The sequence below is a fragment of the Chiloscyllium plagiosum genome, unplaced genomic scaffold, assembly GCF_037043375.1.
Source record: "Chiloscyllium plagiosum isolate Xiang-an unplaced genomic scaffold, Cpla_swu_hap1 HiC_scaffold_41, whole genome shotgun sequence".
Classification (NCBI taxonomy): domain Eukaryota; kingdom Metazoa; phylum Chordata; class Chondrichthyes; order Orectolobiformes; family Hemiscylliidae; genus Chiloscyllium; species Chiloscyllium plagiosum.
The window spans coordinates 39,901,079-39,924,115 of record NW_028270179.1 but is presented as its reverse complement, the minus strand read 5'-3'; the positions used below and the strand labels follow the sequence as shown (position 1 = coordinate 39,924,115).

General features: G+C 47.3%; 1 long non-coding RNA gene across 1 annotated transcript in view; it reads left to right on the top strand.

The window, feature by feature from the left end:
* Window positions 1–23,037, top strand: part of LOC148138244 (uncharacterized) — a 65,108-nt gene that overhangs the window by 35,862 nt on the left and 6,209 nt on the right. Inside the window, exon 2 of the long non-coding RNA XR_015754032.1 lies at window positions 21,354–21,454. This is a non-coding gene — a long non-coding RNA (uncharacterized LOC148138244). The remainder of the gene's footprint in view (window positions 1–21,353; window positions 21,455–23,037) is intronic.

Sequence of the window (23,037 nt, the reverse complement as noted above, 5' to 3'; positions counted from 1 at the left end):
CTCTTACCAAAGTGAATCACCTCACACTTAACCTCACACTTAGCTACATTGAACTCCATGTACAAGGGAAGTGGGAACAGAGACGAAGTTTAAAGTCCTGACTATCTTGAATGGGGCAGTAGGTTTGAGGAACAGAATGAGCAGTTCCCGTCCAGGTTCTGTCCCTCTGTGGTGACCTACTCAAATGAATCTATTGGATTACAACCCAGTGTTGTGTGGCTTTTAATTTTGCTTTTAACTCTTCCAGAGAGAGGAGAGGGGGGGTACTGAGAGGCCCCCGTCAGTGTATAGATACCTCGCTGATACACAGAGAGAAAGAGAGAGAGAGAGAGAGAGTAGGTGACTGGGAGACAAAGGTCTGTGCAAATATATCATCCTGAGAAAGACAGAGAGAGATGGTTCTGATAGACATCAATACGTGTACTGGTATCTTCCTGAGAGAGAGAACAGAGAGACATCAGTCAGCGCTCAGGTAACTTCCTGAGAGAGAAGGGGGGAACTGATAGACACCAGTCACTGTGCAGATGTCTCCCTGATAGAGAGAGAGAAGGGACTGAGAGTCACCAGTCAGTGTACAGATAACTCTCTGAGAGAGAGAGAGGGGGAACTGAGAGACACCAGTCAGTGAGCAGGTATCTTCCTGAGAGATGGAGTCAGAACTGATATACACCAGTCAGTGTACAAATATCTCCCTGACAGTGATCGAGGGAACTGAAAGACACAAGTCAGTGTACAGATAACTCTCTGAGGGAGAGAGAGGGGACTGACAGACAAACGTCAGTGTACAGATAACTCTCTGAGGGAGAGAGAGGGGACTGACAGACAAACGTCAGTGTACAGATAACTCTCTGAGAGAGAGAATGGACTGACAGATGCCAGTCAGTGTGAAGATATCTCCCTGAGAGATGGAGACAGGACTGATAGACACCAGTCAATGTACAGATATCTCCCTGACAGTGATCGAGGGGATTGAGAGACAAGTCAGTGCAGAGGTATTTCCCTGACAGAGAGAGAGAGGGGACAGAGAGATACCTACCAATGTTCAGATATCTACCTGAGAGAGAGGGCACTGAGAGACGCCAGTCAGTGAACAGGTACATCCCTGCCAGAGGGATATGGTGAACTGAGTGACACCAGTCACTGTCCAGCTATCTCTCTGAGAGAGAGAGAGGTGACTGAGAGACACCAGTCAGTGCACAGATATCTCCCTGAGAGAGAGAGGTGACTGAGAGACACCAGTCAGTGCGCAGATATCTCCCTGAGAGAGAGAGAGGTGACTGAGAGACACCAGTCAGTGTACAGGTATCTCCCTGAGATGGAGAGAGAGAGTGGACTAAATGATACCAGTCAGCGACCAGATATATTCTTGAGAGAGTGAGAGAGGACTGAGTGACACCAGTCAGTGTACATATATCTAACTCACTGTGATCGAGGGGACTGAGAGACACAAGTCAGGGCTGAAATACCTCCCAGAGAGAGCGGGTGGGGGAGGGGGGGAACTGAGAGAAAACAGTCAGTGTACAGATATCTCCCTGAGAGACAGAGAGAGGGAACTGACAGACACCAGTCAGTTTAAAATATCTCCCAGAGAGAGGTGAATGACAGACAGCAATCAGTGTCGAGCAATCTGACTGAGAAAGAGAGAGAGGAGACTGAGTGACACCAGTCATTGTACAGATATTTCCCTGCGAGAGAGACAGGAAACTCAGAGACACCAGTCAACGTACACATATTTCCCTGAAAGAGAGAGAGGGAATCTGAGAGATACCAATCAGATTACACATATCTCCCTGAGAGAGAGAGAGAGGGAGAGAGAGGGTGGGGGAATGGTTTACACCAGTCAGTGCAGAAAAGTACTCCCTGAGAGAGGGAAAGAGGACTGAAAAACACCAGGCAGTGTAACCATTCTTCCTGAGTGAGTGATTGAGCGAACTGAGAGACACCAGTTAGTGTCCAGATATGTGCCTGAGAGAGAGGTGGGTACTGAGAAACACAAGTCAGTGTACAGATATCTCCCAGAGAGGGAGTGAAAGTTAACTGAGAGACACCAGTCAGTGTACAGATATCTCCCTGAGAGAGAGGGAGGGGACTGAGAAACACCAGTCAGTGTACAGATATCTCCCTGAGAGGGAGTGAAAGTTAACTGAGAGACACCAGTCAGTGTACAGATATCTCCCTGAGAGAGAGGGAGAGGACTGAGAAACACCAGTCAGTGTACAGATATCTCCCTGAGAGAGAGGACTATGAGACACAGTCAGAGTGCAGAAATCTCCCTGAGACACAGAGACAGAGGAGACTGAGTGACACCAGTCAGTGTACAGATATCTCCCTGAGAGAGAGTGAGGGGACTGAGAGACACCAGTCAGTGTACAGATATCTCCCCGAGAGAGAGAGAGAGAGGGGACTGAGATACACCAGTCAGTGTACAGATATCTCCCTGAGAGAGAGAGGGGGGACTGAGAGACACCAGTCAGTGTACAGATATCTCCCTGAGAGAGAGGGGGGAGACTGAGAGACACCAGTCAGTGTACAGATATCTCCCTGAGAGAGAAGGGGGACTGAGAGACACCAGTCAGTGCAGAGATATCTCCCTGAGAGAGAGAGTGGGGACTGAGAGACACCAGTCAGTATACAGATATCTCCCAGAGAGAGAGGGGACTGAGAGACACCATTCAGTGTACATATATCTCCCTGAGAGAGAGAGGGGACTGAGAGACACCAGTCAGTGTTACCTGACTGAGAAAGAGAAAAAGGAGACTGAGTGACATCAGTCATTGTACAGATGTCTGCCTTCTATGACAGAGAGACCGAGAGAGAGAGAGGACTCAGAGACACCAGTCAGTGTCCAGATATGTCCCTGAGACAGTGAGAGTGCGGACTGAAAGATACCAGTCAGTGGACAGATATCTCCCTGAGAGAGAGAGAGAGAGAGAAAGAGAGAGAGAGAATGGGGAATGACAGACACCAGTCAGTGTGCAGATATCTCCTTGAGAGAGAGAGGGGACTGAGAGACACCAGTCAGTGTACAGATATCTCCCTGAGAGAGAGGGGGGACTGAGAGACACCAGTCAGTGTACAGGTATCTCCCCGAGATCGAGACAGAGGTGACTGAGTGACACCAGTCAATGCACAGACCTCTGTTTGAGAGATAGCGATAAAGGGGAATGAGAGACACCAATCTGCGCACAAATATTTCCCTGAGGGATAGAAAGACGGGACTGAAAGGCACCAGACAGTGTCCATATATCTTCCTGAGAGAGTGAGAGAGGACTGAGCGACACCAGTCCGTCTCCATATATCTCATTGAGAGAGACAGAGAGAAATAGAGAGAGAGAGATGGCCTGAGTGACACCAGTCAGTGTACAGCTATCTCCTGAGAGAGAGGGAGAGGGACTGAGAAACACTAGTCACTACATATATCTCAGTGAGAGAGAGAAAGAGAGAGAGACACTAGTCAGTGATCAGATTTCTCCCTGAGAGAGAGATCGGGGACTGAGTGACACCAGTCACTGTCCAGATATGTAAGTGTGTATGTGTGTGAGGAAGGGGAGTTGGCTGAGAGACATCAGTCAGTGTGTAGACATCTCACTGATAGAGCAAGAGTGTGCAAATATCTTCGTCTGAGATGCAGAGACACCGGTCAGTGCACATATACCTAACTGACTGTGAGACACCAGTCAAGTGCTCTGATATCTCCCTGACAGAGACAGCAGGCGTTGTACAGATATATCACTGAGAGAGAGAGAGGAGGGTCTGGGTCACACCATTCAGTGTAGAGATGTATCACTGAGAGAGAGAATTGAGAGACACCATTCAGGGTTCAGTTATCTCCCTGAGAGAGAGGGAGAGAGAAAGATAGATAGATAAAATAGATAGAAAGAGAGAGAGAACGAGGGAGAGCGAGTGAAAGGAACAGAGAAATACCAGTCAGTGCACAGGAATCTTCTTGTGAGAGACAGAGAGAGGGGACTGAGAGACATCAGCCTGATGGGGGAGCGGTGGGGCGGGGTGGGGGGGGGGCGGTGTTTGCGGTGTATGAGAGACATCTGTCAGTGTACAGATATCTCCCTGAGAGAGAGAGGGGACTGAGAGACACCAGTCAGTGTACAGATATCTCCCTGAGAGAGAGGGGACTGAGAGACACCAGTCAGTGTACAGATATCTCCCTGAGAGAGAGAGGGGGGACTGAGAGACACCAGTCAGTGTACAGATATCTCCCTGAGAGAGAGGGGACTGAGAGACACCAGTCAGTACACAGATATCTCCCTGAGAGAGAGAGAGGGGACTGAGAGACACCAGTCAGTGTACAGATATCTCCCTGAGAGAGAGAGAGGGGACTGAGAGACACCAGTCAGTGTACAGATATCTCCCTGAGAGAGAGAGAGGGGACTGAGAGACACCAGTCAGTGTACAGATATCTCCCTGAGAGAGAGGGGGGACTGAGAGACACCAGTCAGTGTACAGATATCTCCCTGAGAGAGAGAGGGGGGACTGAGAGACACCAGTCAGTGTACAGATATCTCCCTGAGAGAGAGGGGACTGAGAGACACCAGTCAGTGTACAGATATCTCCGAGAGAGAGAGAGAGAGAGAGAGAGAGAGAGAGAGAGAGAGAGAGAGAGAGAGAGAGAGAGAGAGAGAGAGAGAGAATGAATGGGGAATGACAGACACCAGTCAGCGTGCAGATATCTCCCTGAGAGAGAGGGGGGACTGATAGACACCAGTCCGTGTACAGGTATCTCCCCGAGATCGACACAGAGGTGACTGAGTGACACCAGTCAATGCACAGACCTCTGTTTGAGAGATAGCGATAAATGGGAATGAGAGACACCAATCTGCGCACAAATATTTCCCAGAGGGATAGAGAGACGGGACTGAAAGGCACCAGACTGTGTCCAGATATCTTCCTGAGAAAGTGAGAGAGGACTGAGCGACACCAGTCAGTCTCCATATATCTCATTGAGAGAGAGAGAGAGGGAGAGGGACTGAGAAACACTAGTCACTGCACATATATCTGAGTGAGAGAGAGAAAGAGAGAGAGACACTAGTCAGTGATCAGATTTCTCCCTGAGAGAGAGATCGGGGACTGAGTGACACCAGTCACTGTCCAGATATGTAAGTGTGTATGTGTGTGAGGAAGGGGTGTTGGCTGAGAGACATCAGTCAGTGTGTAGACATCTCACTGATAGAGCAAGAGTGTGCAAATATCTTCGTCTGAGATGCAGACACACCGGTCAGTGCACATATACCTAACTGACTGTGAGCCACCAGTCAAGTGCTCTGATATCTCCCTGTCAGAGACAGCAGGCGTTGTACAGATATATCACTGAGAGAGAGAGAGAGGAGGGTCTGGGTCACACCATTCAGTGTAGAGATGTATCACTGAGAGAGAGAGAATTGAGAGACACTATTCAGGGTTCAGTTATCTCCCTGAGAGAGAGGGAGAGAGAAAGATTGATGGATAAATTAGATTGAAAGAGAGAGAGAAAGAGGGAGAGAGAGAGAGAGCGAAACGAACAGAGAAATACCAGTCGGTGCACAGGAATCTTCTTGTGAGAGACAGAGAGAGGGGACTGAGAGACATCAGCCTGATGGGGGAGCGGTGGGGCGGGGGGGGGGGGGTGTTTGCAGTGTATGAGAGACATCTGTCAGTGTTCTGATTATTCCCTGAGAGAGGGAGAGGGGGCACTGAGAGACACCAGTCAGTGTTACCTGACTGAGAAAGAGAGAAAGGAGACTGAGTGACATCAGTCATTGTACAGATGTCTGCCTGACAGAGAGAGAGAGAGAGAGAGAGAGAGAGAGAGAGAGATAGGACTCAGAGACACCAGTCAGTGTCCCGATATGTCCGTGAGACAGTGAGAGAGCGGACTGAAAGATACCAGTCAGTGGACAGATATCGACTAAAGAGAGAGAGAGAGAGAGAAAGAGAGAGAGAGAGAGAATGGGGAATGACAGACACCAGTCAGTGTGCAGATATCTCCCTGAGATAGAGAGAGAGTGGACTGAGTGATACGAGTCGGTCTCCAGACATCTTCTTGAGAGAGTGAGAGAGGACTGAGTGACACCTGTCAGTGCACATATATCTCAATGAGAGAGAGAGAGAGAGACAGCGGACTGAGCGGCAGCAGTCAGTGAACAGATATCTCCCCGACAAAGAGGGGAATAGTGACACCAGTCACTGTCCAGATATTTCACAGTGAGTGTATGAGAGAGGGTGGACTAAGAGACAATAGTAAGTGTGCAGATATCTCCCTGGTAAAGTGTAAGAGAAGGGACTGAGAGTCATCAGTCAGTGTACAGATCTCGCTGAGATGGAGAGAGTGGAATGAAAGATCCAAGTGCAAATATCTCGCTGAGAGGTACAGAGACGACTGATAGATACCAGTACGTGTGCATATATCTAACTGACTGTGATCGAGGGAACTGAGAGACGCAAGTCAGGGCTGAGATACCTCCCAGAGAGAGAGAGAGACAGAGAGAGAGAGAGAGAGAGAGGTCTGAGAGAAAACAGTTAGTGTACAGATATCTGCCTCAGAGACAGATAGAGAGAGAGAGAATGGGTCTGAGAGACACCACTCAATATGCAGATATCTCCCAGAGAGAGAGCGGGGGGGTGGTGGTGCGGAAGAAGTGGAGGTGTCTGATAGGCACCAGCAAGTGCACAGAAATCTCTCTAAGAGACCGAGGGGACTTAGAGACACCAGTCAGTGTTCAGGTCTTTCCCCTGACAGCGAGAGACGGAATGAGAGTCAGCAGTCAGTATAAGATATATTCCTGAGATATAGAGGAGCGACTCAGTCACACCAGTCAGTGTAGCAATGTCTCCCTGTGAGAGAGAGGGCACTGAGAGACACCACTCAGTCTTCAGTTATCTCACTTAGGGAGAAAGAAGGCACTGGGAAACACCCGTCAGTGTATAGATATGTTAGATATCTCCCTAGACAGACAGAGAGAGGGGACAGACAGACACTAATTAGTGTTCAGATTACTCTTTGAGAGATGGAGGACTGAGAGACAGCAGCCACTTTACAGATATCTATATCACGGACAGAGAGAGGAAGGGGGCAGAGAGCGATCTGTCAGTGTACAGATATCTCCCTGAGGGAGGGAAAGTGGGGAATGAGAGACACAAGTCAGTGCACAGATATCTCCCTGAGAGAGAGAGATAGAGAGAGGAGACTGAGAGACACCAGTCAGTGTACAGATATCTCCCTGCGAGAGGGGACTGAGAGGCACCAGTCAGTGTATAGATCTCTCCCTAAGAGAGAGAGAGAGAGAGAGAGAGAGAGAGGGGGGGAGAGAGAGAGCATTGAGAGCTACCAGCCAGTGTGCAGATATCTCCCTGAGAGAAAGAACGGTGGAATGGGTACGAGGACACACCAGTCATTATACAGGTATCTCACTGAGAGAGTGGGAGACAGTGGAATGAGAGACACCAATCAATGTACAGATACCTCCTTGATAGAGAGAGAGAGAGAGAGAGAGAGAGAGAGAGCTACTGAGGGGCACCAGCCAGTGCTCAAATGTCTCCCTGAGAGAAAGATCGATAGAGTGGGTACTGAGAGACACCAGTCAGTATACAGATATCTCACTGAGAGAGTGGAAGACAGTGGAATGAGAGACACCAATCAATGTACAGATACCTCCCTGAGAAAGAGCAATATGGTACTGAGAGACACCAGTCAGTGCACAGATATCTCCCTGAGAGAGAGAGAGGGGACTGAGAGTCACCAGTCAGTGTACAGATATCTCCCTGAGAGAGAGGGGGGACTGAGAGACACGAGTCAGTGTACAGATATCTCCCTGAGAGAGAGGGGGGACTGAGATACACCAGTCAGTGTACAGGTATCTCCCTGAGAGAGAGAGAGGGGACTGAGAGTCACCAGTCAGTGTACAGATATCTCCCTGAGAGAGAGGGGGGACTGAGAGACACCAGTCAGTGTACAGATATCTCCCTGAGAGAGAGGGGGGACTGAGAGACACCAGTCAGTGTACAGATATCTCCCTGAGAGAGAGAGAGGGGACTGAGAGTCACCAGTCAGTGTACAGATATCTCCCTGAGAGAGAGGGGACTGAGAGACACCAGTCAGTGTAGAGATATCTCCCTGAGAGAGAGAGGGGACTGAGAGACACCAGTCAGTGTACAGATATCTCCCTGAGAGAGAGGGGACTGAGAGACAGCCGTCAGTGTACAGATATCTCACTGAGAGCGAGGGGACTGAGAGTCACCAGTCAGTGTACAGATATCTCCCTGAGAGAGAGGGGACTGAGAGTCACCAGTCAGTGTACAGATATCTCCCTGATAGAGAGATAGAGGGGACTGAGAGACACCAGTCAGTGTCCAGATATCTCCCTGAGAGAGAGAGGGGACTGAGACCCTGTTTCTTTCTCTGAAATGCTCTTTAACACTCCAGTCGATGCTGTGGCTGTTAGCATTGCGTTGAAAAGTTTCCAACGAGAGGTGTCAGTTTCAACTGTCAGTTCACATCTCTGTCTCTCACACACACTCAGAGCTGTCACTGGCTTCTTTCTATTTTGGCTGCTGTCTCGGTCACAGTGAGAAACCTCATTCCCTCACCCCCTCACCATGGAGCTTACAGAAATAGGGAAGGGGTGTAGGGGCCGGAGTGCGTTACAGAGATAGAGAGGGGTGCAGGGGCCGAAGGACTTACGGAGATAGGGAGGAAGTGTAGGGGCTGAAGGGGGTCACAGAGATAGGGAGGTGGTTATGGGGATGGAAAGGTTTACAGAGATAGGGAGGGGGTTTTGGGGACAGAGGGGGTTGCAGAGGTATGGAAGGATGTCGGGGCTGGTGGTGGTTACAGAGATAGTGAGGCGGTGTAGGAGCTGGAGAGGGTTATAAAGATGGGCAGTATAGGGGCTGGATGGTGTTAGAGGGATAGGAACTGGGTGTACGTGCTGGAGGGGCTTACCGAGTTAGGGAGGGTTTGTAGTGGTGGAGTGTGTTATAAAGATACGGAGGGGGTGTAGGGACTGGATGGACTGAGTGGGATAGGAACTGGGTGTAGCTGCTGAAGGGATATCGGGGTGTAGTGGGTTACCGAGACAAGAAGGGGGTGTAGGTGCTGAATGAGGTTACAGAGGTATGGAGGGTTTGCAGGAGCTGGAGGCGGTTACAGAGATAGAGGGTTTGTTGGGCCTGGAGGTGATTACAGAGATAGGGAAGGAGTGTAGGGCCTGGAGGAGGAATAGTGATAGGGGTGGGGTGTAGAGGCTTTGAACGTGGGAATGAACACCCCTCTACCCTATCCCCTCCATCAGCCACTTTCAGGAGGGGAAACACATGGGGTTAAATACAGAATAAATCTCACTCTGCACTGTGCTCCCATTGCATGACAGAGACATCACTGTACCCCATCAAACACTTCCAGGACAGGGACTGCATATGGTTAGATGCAGTGTCGAGCTCACTCTACACTGTCCCCATCCGAAGACAGGGAGAGCATGGAGTTAAGTACAGAGTCTAGGTGCCTCTAAACTCTCCCCCCATCAAACACTCCCAGAACAGGGACAGCACGGAGATAAATACAGAGTAAATGTCCCTCGACACTGCCACCCCAATCAAACACTCCTGGGACAGGAACAGCATAGGGTTAGTTAGAGTCTATCCCCTCTACACTGTCCCGCCATCAAAGAGTCACAGGTGGAGACAGTTTTAATCTCATTGTCACTGAAGGTCTCTCTCCGAGATGGGGGGGGGGGTGGGGGGTTCTGCTTCGGAGCTGATGTCCCTCCCTTGTACTTCTGAAGGAGTGGAGGATGCTGGGTAAAGAGGTCATGGCTGCTGGTTCCTGGCAGCATCACCCTCCAACAAGATCCGAATACCCTCAGACCACACACAGAGAGAGAAAGAGGCCGCTCAGCCCCTCCAGCCATTCAAATCTGATCCACATCAGAACTTTGAGAAAGACACAAACGTCAGCACTTTCCAAAACCTTCTGCAATGGTGGCTTGACCCAACGACCTCCTGAGTGCTAACAGCAAGCAGCATCCCAGTGAGCCCCTCGGAATTCTGGGGCAGGGTGAGGTCTGCTGGAGCTCAGAGTCGAAGAGTGTGGCGCTGGAAAAGCACAGCTGGTCTGGTATTTAGCTGACTTACAAGGAATGGTCAGGGCATTTAGCCATTGCGGTTGTGCAGAGTAAGAGTGTATTGGAAAGGGGGGTTTTGGTCCATAGGGATGGCGTAGAGTGGAAGCGAATGGGAAGGTGTTGTGAAGTTGTGTACGATCCTTATGAATTGAAAAGCAATGCGTGCCCACTTTAAGAATTAAAGTGCTTTTCTAATATGAGAGATTTTTGTTAAAAAAAAAAAGCTGTGTGGGCGGCAGGTTTCAGTTGCCCAATTTAAAACATTTTGCATCAAACAGCCAAGCAGCAATTTTACCAAGTTCACAAGGCAGCCTGGCAACACACAGTGCCAGGGACCCAGGTTCGATTCCAGCCTCAGGGCGATTGTCTGGGTGGAGTTTGCACATTATCCCCGTGCCTGAATGCGTTTCCTCTGAGTACTCCGGTTTCCTCTCACAATCCAAAATCATGCAAGATAGGGGAACTGGTCGTGCTAAATTGCCCGTAGTGTTCTGGGATGTGCAGGCGAGGGTGGATTGGCCATTATAAATTGCCCCGTTGTGTCCAGGGATGTCCAGGATCGGGTGGATTGTGCAAAATTGTCCCATAGTGTCCAGGGATGTGCAGATTAGGACGGATTGGCCATGCAAAATTGTCCCGTAGTGTTCAGGGATGTACAGGAATTGAGGGTTGGCCACAGGAAATTGTCCTGTCGTGTCCAGTGGTGTGCAGGTTAAGGTAGATTGGTCAGGGGAAATTGTCCAGTAATGTCCAGGAATGTGCAGGTTAGGGTAGATTGACCGTGGGAAATTGTCCCATCGCACCCAGGGATGTGCAGGTTAGGTGCATTTGTCAGGGGTAAATGTAGCTTAAAATGGTGTGGGAATGGGTCTGGGTGGGTTACGTTTTTGTGGGTTGGAGTGGACTTGCTGGGCCAAATTCCAATTAAAGATTCTCTGACAGTTTAAATTCAGTTAGTTAGTTTAAAACGGCACTTGGAGACTAAAAAAAACAAATAAATTTAAGTTTGGCTGTTTTTACAACTCAGACCCATCTGGATTGTGAAAACATTGATGTTTGACAGGGGAGAAAAACCAAATCAGGAAAGAGCCAATTGCCATCTGAAGAGGAAATAATCACCTTGCTCTCATAAGAAATCTCTGCGATCTCTGAGATGAAAGCACCATCCACCCACCCATCCATAAGCACGCCCACAGCACGTTCAGCTAACATTCCTGTATTAGAATTTGGCAGAGAGAGGCGTTCAGAACAGGAGAAATTGCAGAGAAACATCCCTGACCACAAGAGAGACAGAGGGAAAAGGCTGGAGAAGTCAGAATAATATTTCAGAAGACACATCCAATGTCAACACTGAGAGATTAAGTTTTGAAATATCGTGTTGGGTAATAAGTGGGAGTTTTATTTATTCGAATGGAATCTTGTTTTATTCGGGAATGGGCAGTTAGTGAGATATTACTCGGTTATTACTGGTTCTGTTAATTTGTTCCTTGTTGGAGTTGAATAAATACATTTTTACTTGTTACAAATCAGAGATGCCTTCCATATAACCACACCTTTAACAGATTTCAAGATGTCATGTGAGCTTTTCTGTGCGTTTCCGGTTTAACTACCTTTACCTGCATCTTAACGGTTTGGGGCTGGTGTGTCAGTTGAATTATAAGAGGTTCAAGACCTTTTCCCCTTCGAAACAAAGGGGGTTCGGGTCCATTGGGTTTGTGTCCAGAGTGCATTGCCGGAAAAGAACAGCTGGTCAGGCAGCATCAGAGGAGCTGAAAATTTGACGTTTCAGGCAAAAGCCTGTGGGAGTGAATGGGAAGGAGTCTATGTCCAGTGTTTCCACACTGTAAAGTAATCTAAAAGTAATCTAATCTAATCTAAAAGCCCTTCATCAGGAATGAGGCTGGTTGCCCAGGGGCTGGGAGAAAAATGGGAGGGGGGGCGAGGCTGTGTTGAATGCAGCTGACAATGTGATAGGTAGATGAAGGTGGGGGAAAATGATGATGATAGGTCGGAGAGGATTGGGGGTGGATAGGTGGGAAGGAAGATGGACAGGTAGGACAGAATACCAGGGCGGTGACACGTAGGAAGATTGGATCTGGGATAAATTGTGTGGAGGCGAAAAGAGGAAACTGTTGAAATCCACATTAATCGTGTGGTTGGAGGGTCCCAAGGCGGAAGATGAGGCTTTCTTCCTCCAGGTATCGGGTGGTTAGTGTTTGGCGATGGATGAGGCTCAGGACTTGCATGTCCTTAGTGGAGTGGGAGGGGGAGTTAAAGTGTTCGGCCTCGGGGTGGTGGGGTTGGTGGGGTTGGTGGAAGCGCATGTCCCAGAGATGATTTTTGAAGCATTCTGCAAATTGGCACTGTCTCCCCAGTGTAGTGGAGACCTCATCAGGAGCGACGGATACAGTAGATGACGTGTGCAAGTGCAGGTAAATCATTTTGTGCAGAGTGGGAGCGAACAGGAAGGGGTTTCGGTTCATTGGGATTGTGCAGAATGGGTGTGAATGGAGCGGGAATTCATTCCATTTGGATTATGTAGAGTGGGAGTGAACTGGAAGAGATTTGGTTCCATTCGAATTATATAGAGTGGGAGTGAATGGGAAAGGGTTTTGTGTCCTTTGAGATAGTGCAGTTTGGGAGTGAACGGGAAAGCATTGGTGTCCATTGGCATTCTGTAGAATGCGAGTGATTAGGAAGGGGTTTGTGTCCCTTGGGACTGTGTAGCGTTGGAGCGAATGGGAAGAGGATTGGGACCATTGGGATTGTGTAGAGTGGGAGGGAATGGGGTTTGGTGTGGATTGGGGTGCTGCCAAGTGAAAGTGAACGGGAAGGAGTTTGGGATCGTTGTAAATTTTGAGAATGACAGAGAACAGGAGGGGATTTGGTGCCCAGTGGGATCCTGCAAAGTGGGAATGAACATGATGCGGATTAGAGCCATTGGGAATTGGTAGAATAGGAGTTACTGTGTAGGGGTTTGGGTCCATGAGGATTGTGTGGAGTGGGAGTGATCAGGAAGGTCTTTGCATTCATGAGGATTCTGTAGAGTGGAATTGGATGGGGAGGGGTTTAGGTACAATGTGATTGTAACGAGTGGAAGTGAAGAGCATGGGATTTTGGGTCCACTGGGACTGCGTAGAGTGGTAGTGAATGGGAAGGGGTTTGAAACCATTGGAGTTGTGTGATGTGAGATTGAATAGGAAGGGGTTTGGATCCATTGTGATTGTGTGGTGTGGGAGAGAATAGGAAGGGGTTTGAGTCCATTGCAATTGTGTGGTGTGGGAGGGAATGGGAAGGGGTTTGGGCCGATTGGGATTTTGTACAGTAGGGATGAATGGAAAGCAGATAAATCCATTGGGATTGTGTGGATGAGAATGAGCAGGAAGAGGTTTGGGTCCACTGGGATTGTTGAGACCCAAAGGGAATCACAAGTGGATTGGATCCATTTGGACAATGTAGAGTGGGAGTTAATGGGAAGCAGTTGAGTCCATTTGGATTGTGTGGTGTGGGGTTGAAAGGCAAAGGGCTTGGGTCTATTTGGATTGCATGGAGTGGGAGTAAATGGGATTGAGGTTGAGTTCATTGGAATTGTGTCGAGTGAGATTAAATGTAATGGGGGTTGGGTCCGTTGGGATTGTGGAGGGTGGGAGTGAATGGGAAGGAGTCTATGTCCATTGGGTTGTATAGAGTAGGAGTGAACGGGAAGGTGTTTGAGTCCATTGCAACAGTGTCAAGTGTGAATTGTGCGGGAACATTTTTGGCAAGAGTGAGGACTGCAGATGCTGGAGATTAGAGTCGACAGGGTGGTGCTGGGAATCCACAACAGTTCAGGGAGGATCCGAGAATCAGGAGAATCAATGTTTCAGGCAAAAAGCGCTTCTGAGAAGATGTAGAGTTGGTTGGAATAGAAAGCAGTTTGAGAACATTGAGTTTGTACGGAGAGCAAGTGAATTGGAAGGACTTTGGTTGCATTCAGATTATATAGAGCAGGAGTGAATACGGAGGCTTTGTATCCATTGGGCTTTTGCACAGAACGAGCGAGTGGCAAAGGGCCTGGGTCCAATGAGATTGAACGTGAATGCTTTTGTGTCCATGGCAATATTGTAGCGTGGGAGTGAACAGGAAGTGGTTTGAGTCAATTTGGATCGGGTACAACAGGAGTAAACTGGATGTGGATTGGGTCTGTTAGGATTGGACAATGTTGGAGTGAATGGGGTGGTGGCTACGTTTCCACTGGGACTGTGTCCGGTGGGAATAAATGAGAAGTGGATTGGGTCCAGTGGGCGGCACCGTGCTCAACATTGCTGCCTCAAAGCACCAGGGACCGGATTCGACTTGACCCTTGGCCGACTGGCTGTTTGGATTTTGCACATTCATTATAGAATCCCCACAGTGTGGAGACAGGCCATTTGGCCAGAACATCTACTTTGACCTTCCGAAGCGTATCCTGCTTCGGCTCAATCCCTATTACCCTATATTTCCCCTGACTAATGCAGACATCCCTGAACATTATGGACAATTTAGCATGGCCAATTCGCAGAGTATGTAAATCTTTGGACAGTGGGAGGAAACCAGAATACCTGGAGGAAACTCACACAGATGCGACGAGGATGTGCAGACTTCCACAGATTGTGGCACCGACCCTGTAATGGCGTTGTGAGGCAGTAGTGCTAACCACTGAGCCACCCTCATGTCTGCATTGGTTTCCTTCAGGTGCTCTGGCTGACTCCCATGGATTAGCCATGATCAATCGTCCAGGGATGAGGAGGTTATGGTGGATTGGCCATGCTAAATTGCCCTGTTGTGTTCAGGGATGTGCATCTTAGGGTGGATTGACCTTGTTAATTTGACCTGTAGTGTCCAGGGATGTGCAGGTTAAGATGGATTGGACGTGCTAAACTATCCTGTAGTGTCGAATGATTTGCAGGTTAGGGTGGATTGGTCGTGTTAAATTGTCACGTAGCCTACAGAGATGTACAGGTTAGGATGGATTGGCCATGCTAAATTGTCCTGTACTGTCCAGGGATGTGCAGGTCAGAGTGGATTCGACATACTAAATTGTTCCATAGTGTCCAGTGATGTGCAGGTTAGGGTATATTGACCATGCTACATTCTCCCACAGTGTCCAGGGATATGCAGATTAGGGTGGTTTGGCTGTGCTAATTTGTCCTGAACTGTCCAGGGTGGATTAGCGTCAGGGCGGATTAGCCATGCTAAATTGTCCCATGGCGTCCAGCGATGTGCAGATTAAGGTGTGTTGGCTTTGGGAAATTGCCCCATGGTGTCCAAGGGTGTGAAGGTTAGGGTGGATTGGCCATGGGAAATTGTCCCACAGTGTCCAGGGGTGTGCAGGTTTGAGTGTATTGGCCATGCTAATTTGTCCCATCGTGTCCAGGGGCAGGGTCGATGGATTCGCCATGATAAATGTAGCGTGTGTCTGGAAGGATCGGTGTGGAAACAATGGGCTGAATGGGTTTGCTTCCAGTCTATAAGAATTCCACGCTAACATTTGGGATAACATTACCTTTGGGATAATGTTGCGGAGCTGGCTCGATTGGTAGGCAAGAAGTCCGAATTTTGTGTTCATAAAATTGGGAAAGCTGTGCATGGTCCTTTGAAAAGATAATGATTTTTTTCTGTGATTAGAAATTTATAATGGACTTCAGCAAGCTGCAGCTTGAAAGTTTGCAAGGAAACAGAAACCACCCAAATTGAAATGCTTGCATCAAAAGGCTGAGCAGTTACAAGCAGCTACCAAGACAACAGGCTTTTGGATTGAGCCAATCAGTTTGAAACAGGGCTGTAGATATCAAAGACCTGCCAAATTAAAAATCTGATGCTTTTTGACAACATAGAAGCAATCATATTGTCAGAAATATGTATATATCATCAAGAATGTAAAAGGAAGGTGTCAGTTGGGCAAAGACCTAAGAGCTAGTTGCTGTCCACTCAGGATAACGGCCCTCAGCTCTGCAGAGAGAATCGCTGGCTTTCACAGCCTCCTCTCTGTTGAAGAGAAAGCACCGTTTCAATAACATTGGTACCAATGGCATATCTGGTGAAGACTCCTGACAGGCAAATCGATGGAGAAAGCGCAGAATATTGCAGAAGACGCGCAACCTGATTGTTATTTCGAGAGAATGAATACATTGTTTTATCTGAGTAGGACTTGCATTTATTGCAACATCGGAACATGCGAATCTTGTTTTATTCGTGAATATGTTAATAGTTAGAAGGGATTTATTTGGTTTGGTAATAGTTAAGTGAGATTAATAAATTGGTACTTGTTGATCATAAAATAGTGTCAATGGTTTATTTTATTTGACCACTAGATGTCACTGAAAGTAGGTTACGTGACTCCATGCACTACTTTTACAGATTATAGTGCGTGGTGTTCCTCCTTGGGTGTTTCAGCATTATTTCTCAGAAGTAGTGGGAGTGAGGAGTCAATCATCACTTTATAGCAGATCGGGGCTCGGGTTCAGGATTTTGGACAGGGGTTCGGACGGATTTGAAAAAAATGTAGGGCACAAAATGTCCCAGCAGATGAAAACAGACTTGGTGTCTAATGTCTTAGAGGAGAAAGTGAGGTCTGCAGATACTGGAGATCAGAGCTGAAAATGTGTTGCTGGAAAAGCGCAGCAGGTCAGGCAGCATCCAGGGAACAGGAGAATCGACGTTTTGGGCATAAGGCCTTCTTCAGGCATAAGGCCTGAAGAAGGGCTTATGCCCGAAATGTCGATTCTCCTGTTCCCTGGATGCTGCCTGACCTGCTGCGCTTTTCTAGCAATACATTTTCAGGTCTAATGTCTTAGGCCTTTAAGTAAAACTAAAGCGAGAAGTGGAACATTGAGCAATTCAGCAACATACAGGCCCTTCGGCCCTTGACATTGTGCCAGCATTTTATCCTACTCTCACATCAAAGTAACTTATATAACCTTCACTGTACTGTCTTTCATGTGCCTATCTCAGAGTCGGTTAAATGTCCCTATTGTATCTGACTCTACTACCACTGCTCGCAGTAAATTCCACACACCCACCACTCTCTGAGTAAAGAACCTACCTCTGACGTCTCCTCTAAAACTTCCTCCAATTTTTCTCCCTTGTGATATACATTTCCACCATTGGGAAACATCTCTGGCGGCCCACTCTAGCTATTCCTCTCAACATCTTGTATACTTCTATCAAGTCACCTCTCATCCTTCACTACATTAAGAAAAGTCCTTGCTCCCTCAACGTTTCTTCATTGGGCATGCCGTCCAATCCCGGCTGCATCCTGGTAAATCTCCTCTGCACCCTCTCTGAAGCTTCCCCATCTTCACAATAACGAGGCGACCAGAACTGAATTCAATATTCTAAGTGTGGTCAAAGCAAATGGAGTGCACCGATTGTATTGGTTTCTAAACCTGATGTTACTCAACGATTCTGTATAGATTATCGGAATTTCAATGCTGTGACTCAATCTAATTCGTTCCCAATTCCAAGACTGGAGGATTGTGAGGATAAAGTGGGGCAGGCCACGTGCATCACAAAGTTGGAGATACTTTGAAGTTACTGGAAAGTACCTTTGTTTCAGAGAGCAAAGGAGGCTTCAGCTTTTACAGTCATAGACTCATAGAGTCCTACAGCACGGAGGCAGATGCTTTGGCTCAATCTGCTCTATGCTGACCAAAATTATCCATCTACGCTAATTCCATTGCCTTGCACTTGGCCCACATACAGCTAATCATTTCCTATCCATGTTTTCTTTGTCCACATACCCTTTAAATGTTGTTAATGTGCCCGCCTCAACCACTTCTGCCTGTAGCTCATTTCACACGTCTACCACCCTCTGTGTATAAATGTTGCCCCATAGATTCCCTTTTATTGTTTCTTCTCTAATCTTAAACTGAGGCCCTCTACTCCTCGATTCGTCAATCCTTGGAAAAAGACTGAGTGGATTCACCCTGTTCATGCCTCTCATTATCTTATACAGTTCTATAATGTCTTCTATGCTCCGAAAAGAAATGTCTTAGCTTGTATGCTCCGAAAAGAAATGTCTCTCCCTATAACTCAGACCGCTGAGTACTGGTAACATACTTGTACATTTACTTTGCACTCTTTCCAGTTTAATAACATCTTTCTTCGAGCAAGGTGACCAATACTGAACACATTACTCCAAGTGTGGCTTCATCAATGTCTGTATAACTGTAACCCTGCTTCCCAGCTTCTGTACTCAGTGCCTTGACTGATGAAGGCCAGTGTGCTAAAAGACGTCTTCACTGCCCTGTCTACCTCTGACTCCACGTTCTCAGGGTTGTGAACTTAAACTCCAAGATCCCTCGGCTCCACTACACTCCTAAAGGCCTTACCTCCTGTGCAAAAGCAACCTCCACCAGCCCCGACAGTCCCTCCCTATCACTGTCACTTCCATCAGATGCAATAACCGTTCTCTATCTCTGTAACGTCCTCCAGCAACTACATTCTCTCCCTATCTGTGCCATCCAACAGCCACTGCAAACCCTCCGTATCTCTGCAACTCCCTCCAGCCCCAATATCCCCTCCTTACATCTATAACCTCCACCAGCTCCTACACTCCCTCCCTATCTCTGTAACCTCCTCCAGCCCCCCACGCCCCCTACCCATCTCTGTAACCTCCTCCAGCCTTACCCCCTCTCCCTATCACTGTAACCTCCTCCACACCTATGGCCTTTCCCTGTCACGGTAACCCCGTCTAGACCCCACACACCCTCCCCATCTCTGTAGATTCCTTCAGCCCTACACATCCTCCCTAACTCTGCAGCCTCCTCCAGCCCCAAAAGTCCCACCCTATCACTATCAACTCCGCCAGAAGCTACATACATTTCCTATCTCATAACTCACTGCAGCCCCTGCTCCCTCTGCCTTCTCATAAACGCCTCCAGCACCAACACGCCCTCCCTATCTCCGTAAACCCTATCCAGCCCCTACACTCCTGCCCTATCTTTGACACCTCTTCCAGCCGCTACGCCCCCTCCCTATCTCTGTTATTCCATCCAGCCCTTTACACCCCCTCCATTACACCCCCTCCCTATCTCGTAATCCTCTCCAGCCCAGACATTTCCTCCCCATCCTTGACGCCTCTTCCAGCCCTTACACCCCATCCCTAACTCTCTAAAACCGCCTGGACCCTACTATCACTCCCTATTTCTGTAACCTCTTCCACATCCAGATCCTCTCCCTGTCACTTTAACCCCGTCCAGACACAACGCCCCCTTCCAACCTCTGTAGATTCCTCCAGCCCTACACATCCTCCCTGAGTCTCCTCCAGCCCATCCTATCTCTGTCAACTCTGCCAGACGCTACATACATTCCGTATCCCATAACGCCCTGCAGCTCCTACGACCCCTCCGTATCTCTGTATCCCCCGCCAGCTCAAACACCCCTTGCCTAACTCTGGCACTTCCTCCAGCACCCACACCCCTCCTGATCTGTGTACCCTCGTCTGATCCCTCCAGCCTTCTCTATCTCTCTAATGTCCTCTGGCCGCTACATCCGCTCCGATTCACTGTAACCCCTGCCAGCCCTGCAACCCTTCCCAGAATGACGCCAGAGACGACAGCTGCTGTCTGATTTTGAAATTAAGTTGATGTGATTTAAATAATTGTTTTTGTTATTGGAAGAGTATATGTTTGCAGAGTTGTCAGCAGATAATAAGCTGATAAGCGAAAGGGGTCTTAGAGTTGTGAATAGTTCTTATTTAATGTTCACTTTGAGAGTTAAAAATAGATTGATGACATTTTCTTTCAAGAGTGGGATTTGGGAGTTCTCTGTCACTCGTATTATACAGATTACGAGGTGAGGTGAGCTTTTTCTGCTGCTTGGCTTAATTAACAGAGAGTTCACACTGCTTTGGAACAGTTTCAGAGCTCACGTCCGTGATTTGGACACGGTTAGACAGATTCAATCTGAGATTTGGACAGATTTGAATCGATTTGGGGTACGAAAGATCTCAGCAGATTTAAACATTTGCTGATTCGTGTCCTAGATCTTCAAATAAAACGTCATTTGATTAATTTTGGTTATTCGTCGTTAGTTAACTTAAAAGTGAAAGAGATGGCTCTTAAAATTGTGAAAGAGGTTGTGGGGTTTGAAGATGATTCCCACATTCCCAAATTTGTCAAGTAAGTTTCGAAAGATAGAGAAAGGCCATACTTTCAGAATGAGCAAATAGGTTTGAATTGGATTTAACCAGGGACAATAGTAAAGCTGAAAAGTTAGAAAAGTACTTAGGTGTGCTAAAGTAACAGACAAGTGCAGTCGAGTGAGAGAAAAAAAAACTTAAAGTACACATGAGGAAAATGGAGATAAAGAAAGGGAAAGAATAGCCATGAGAGAAGAGAGAGAGAATGATAGTGATAGAGAGAATGATAGCGAGAGAGAGAGAGAAAGAGAGAGAAGAGAGAGAGAGAAGGAAAGGTGAGAGAAAGAGAAAGATAGAGAGAAAAAAGAAAAGTAGAAAAGTTCTTTGTTGAGTGAAAAGGGAGAGAAGGAGAGAGAAAAAAGTTAGAGAGAGAGAGGAAAGAGAAAGGGGGAGAGAATTTGAACTTCTGAAGTTGCGAATTACTCAGGAAAGTCGTGTTCACTGGATAAAAATGGAGAGATAGGGATGTACACAAAAATGTTAAAACACTGCCACATTTTGATGTGAAAGATGTTGAAGACTTCTATACGTCATTTGAAAAATTGCTTAGGCAGATGGAATGGTCAGATAGCTTATGGGTAATGCTAGTTTAGACTGACCTGGGAGGCAAATCTCGTCAGGTATTTACTGCAGTGTCAGAAGAGGGGTCAAGAGATTATGAAGAGGTCAAACAGACGATTTTGAGTGCTTAGGAATTGGTACCAGAAGCATTTAGACAGCATTTCAGAAACATACAGAAGGAACAAGGTCAGACTTATGTTGAGTTCAAAAGAATGAAAGATAGTAATTTTGATAGATTGGTGTGGGCGGTAAAAATAGATCAGACCCATGAGGCTCTCAGAGAGATTTTTTCTGCTGGAGCAGTTTAAAACCTCACTTCTCGAGATGATAAAATTCATGTGGATAAACAGAAAGTTCAGAAAGTGAGATGGACAGCAGATATAGCAGATGCATTGGTGCATAGGGCAAAGCTTAGCTTCCGGCAAGAATTTCATCCTGTGAGGGACAGAAATTGGGAGAAGGGGAGATCCTCCACTGCAAAGCAAGGATTAGAGCACGCTTGTAATTGTTTTCAACAGGTTAAAGAAGAAGCCCAAGAGGGTGGAAAAGAGGTGAAAGGCCTCGGCTGTTTCCTCTGTAATGGAGTGGGACACAGAAAATTACAGTGCCGATGGAAAAGGTAATTTCAGTGCGAGGAAGTGGGACACGTAAAGTCACAGTGCCGGTCGTTCAGGAAAGGCACTGTGGGTAAAGATGTGGTAAAAGAAGCTAAGCCAATTGCATTAGTGAAGGTAGTGGAGGAAACCCAAGAACAGGCGAGGAGCTGCAGGAGAGCGCACAGTCTCAACAGGGGCTGAGTATGGAGTCAGTGCCTGAGCTCCATAAAGACTTTGCCTCTGTGAGTAACGTTTATTCAGAAAGAAGATGGAGAAGGGAAAGAAGTTATGTTTGAGAGATACGGGGTGTAATCAGTCTCGAATAGTAAGAGATGACAGTATTTGCACTCTTTCTAATCAGAATGTATTCCTCAGGGATATGATCTCAAAGATAAATCCTACAATGAAAATGGAGACCACGGCAGGTCAGTGAGGAGGAGAAACGGGCCGAGGTACACCAGATGGTGTTCCTGGTAGCATACAGACAGGAAGTGTTACAGGTAGCACATGGACTGCCTGTGAGAGGTCACTGAGGGGGACGAAAGACTCAGGCTGAGGTACAAAAGCATTTTCATTAGCCGGGAAAGCACAGGGATGTGGTTAACTTGTCAGAAATGCTAAATAGTAGGTAAGCCACAGGCAGTCATAAAACCAGCACCTTTGTTGTCAATTTCCACATTCTAAGAAGCTTTCACATGGGTTATGATTGACCGTGTCGGCCCCCTCCCGAGAACTAAAAGAAGGAACCAGTACTTGCTAACCATAATGAATGTGTTTACCCAGATTTCCGAAAGCAATTCCATTGTGGAGTATCAGGTAGAGCAGTTATTCCCTTTCTTCATGCGGTATGGGCTATGCAGAGAGGATTCAGTCAGATGAAGGGCCGAATTCTACTGCTAGGCTCTTTCAGGAAGTCTTGGATAGCTTTGAAATGTAACACTTTAAATAAAGTGCGTATAATCCGGAATCCCAGGGACCTCTGGAATGGTGGCACAGACCCTGCAGACCATGTTAGAGCAGACTGTCAGGATTACCCAAATGATTGGGATAAAGGTATCCCATTCGTATTGTTTGCCATTAGAGATGCCCCAAATGAATCTACTCAGTTTACTCCCTTTGAGTTAATATTCGGGCATGAAGTAAAAGGTACTTTGGAATTAATTAAAGACAAATTTGATTGTGGATTTTGACTGCAAATTTTTGAAAGGGGGCATGTGTTATGGGAAAGTGTACCTAACACCTTCTTCACTATCCTGTCTACCCCCTGCGACTCCACTTTTAAGAAACTATAAACAAGTGCCCGAAAGACTTTTTGTTCAGCAATGTTCTCGCCATTAAGTGTGTAAGTCCTGCTCAGATTTTCTGCAAGTTAACCATGCTTTTAGAACCAATCGAGGGCATAAACTTCATAATTGGAAAAAAGAGTTAATAATTCAGATTGAAATGTTCCTGTTAATTTCTACGCGTAACAGGGCCTCATGTCTTTCCGGATTTCGTGGGTAAGTTGTTGGAGGGCTGGCTATCCAGGATAACTGCTGCATTTTACATGATGCTCATGTCATTAGCACTGTTTCGCACATGGGTGCATTTTGCAGCAACAGGTTTT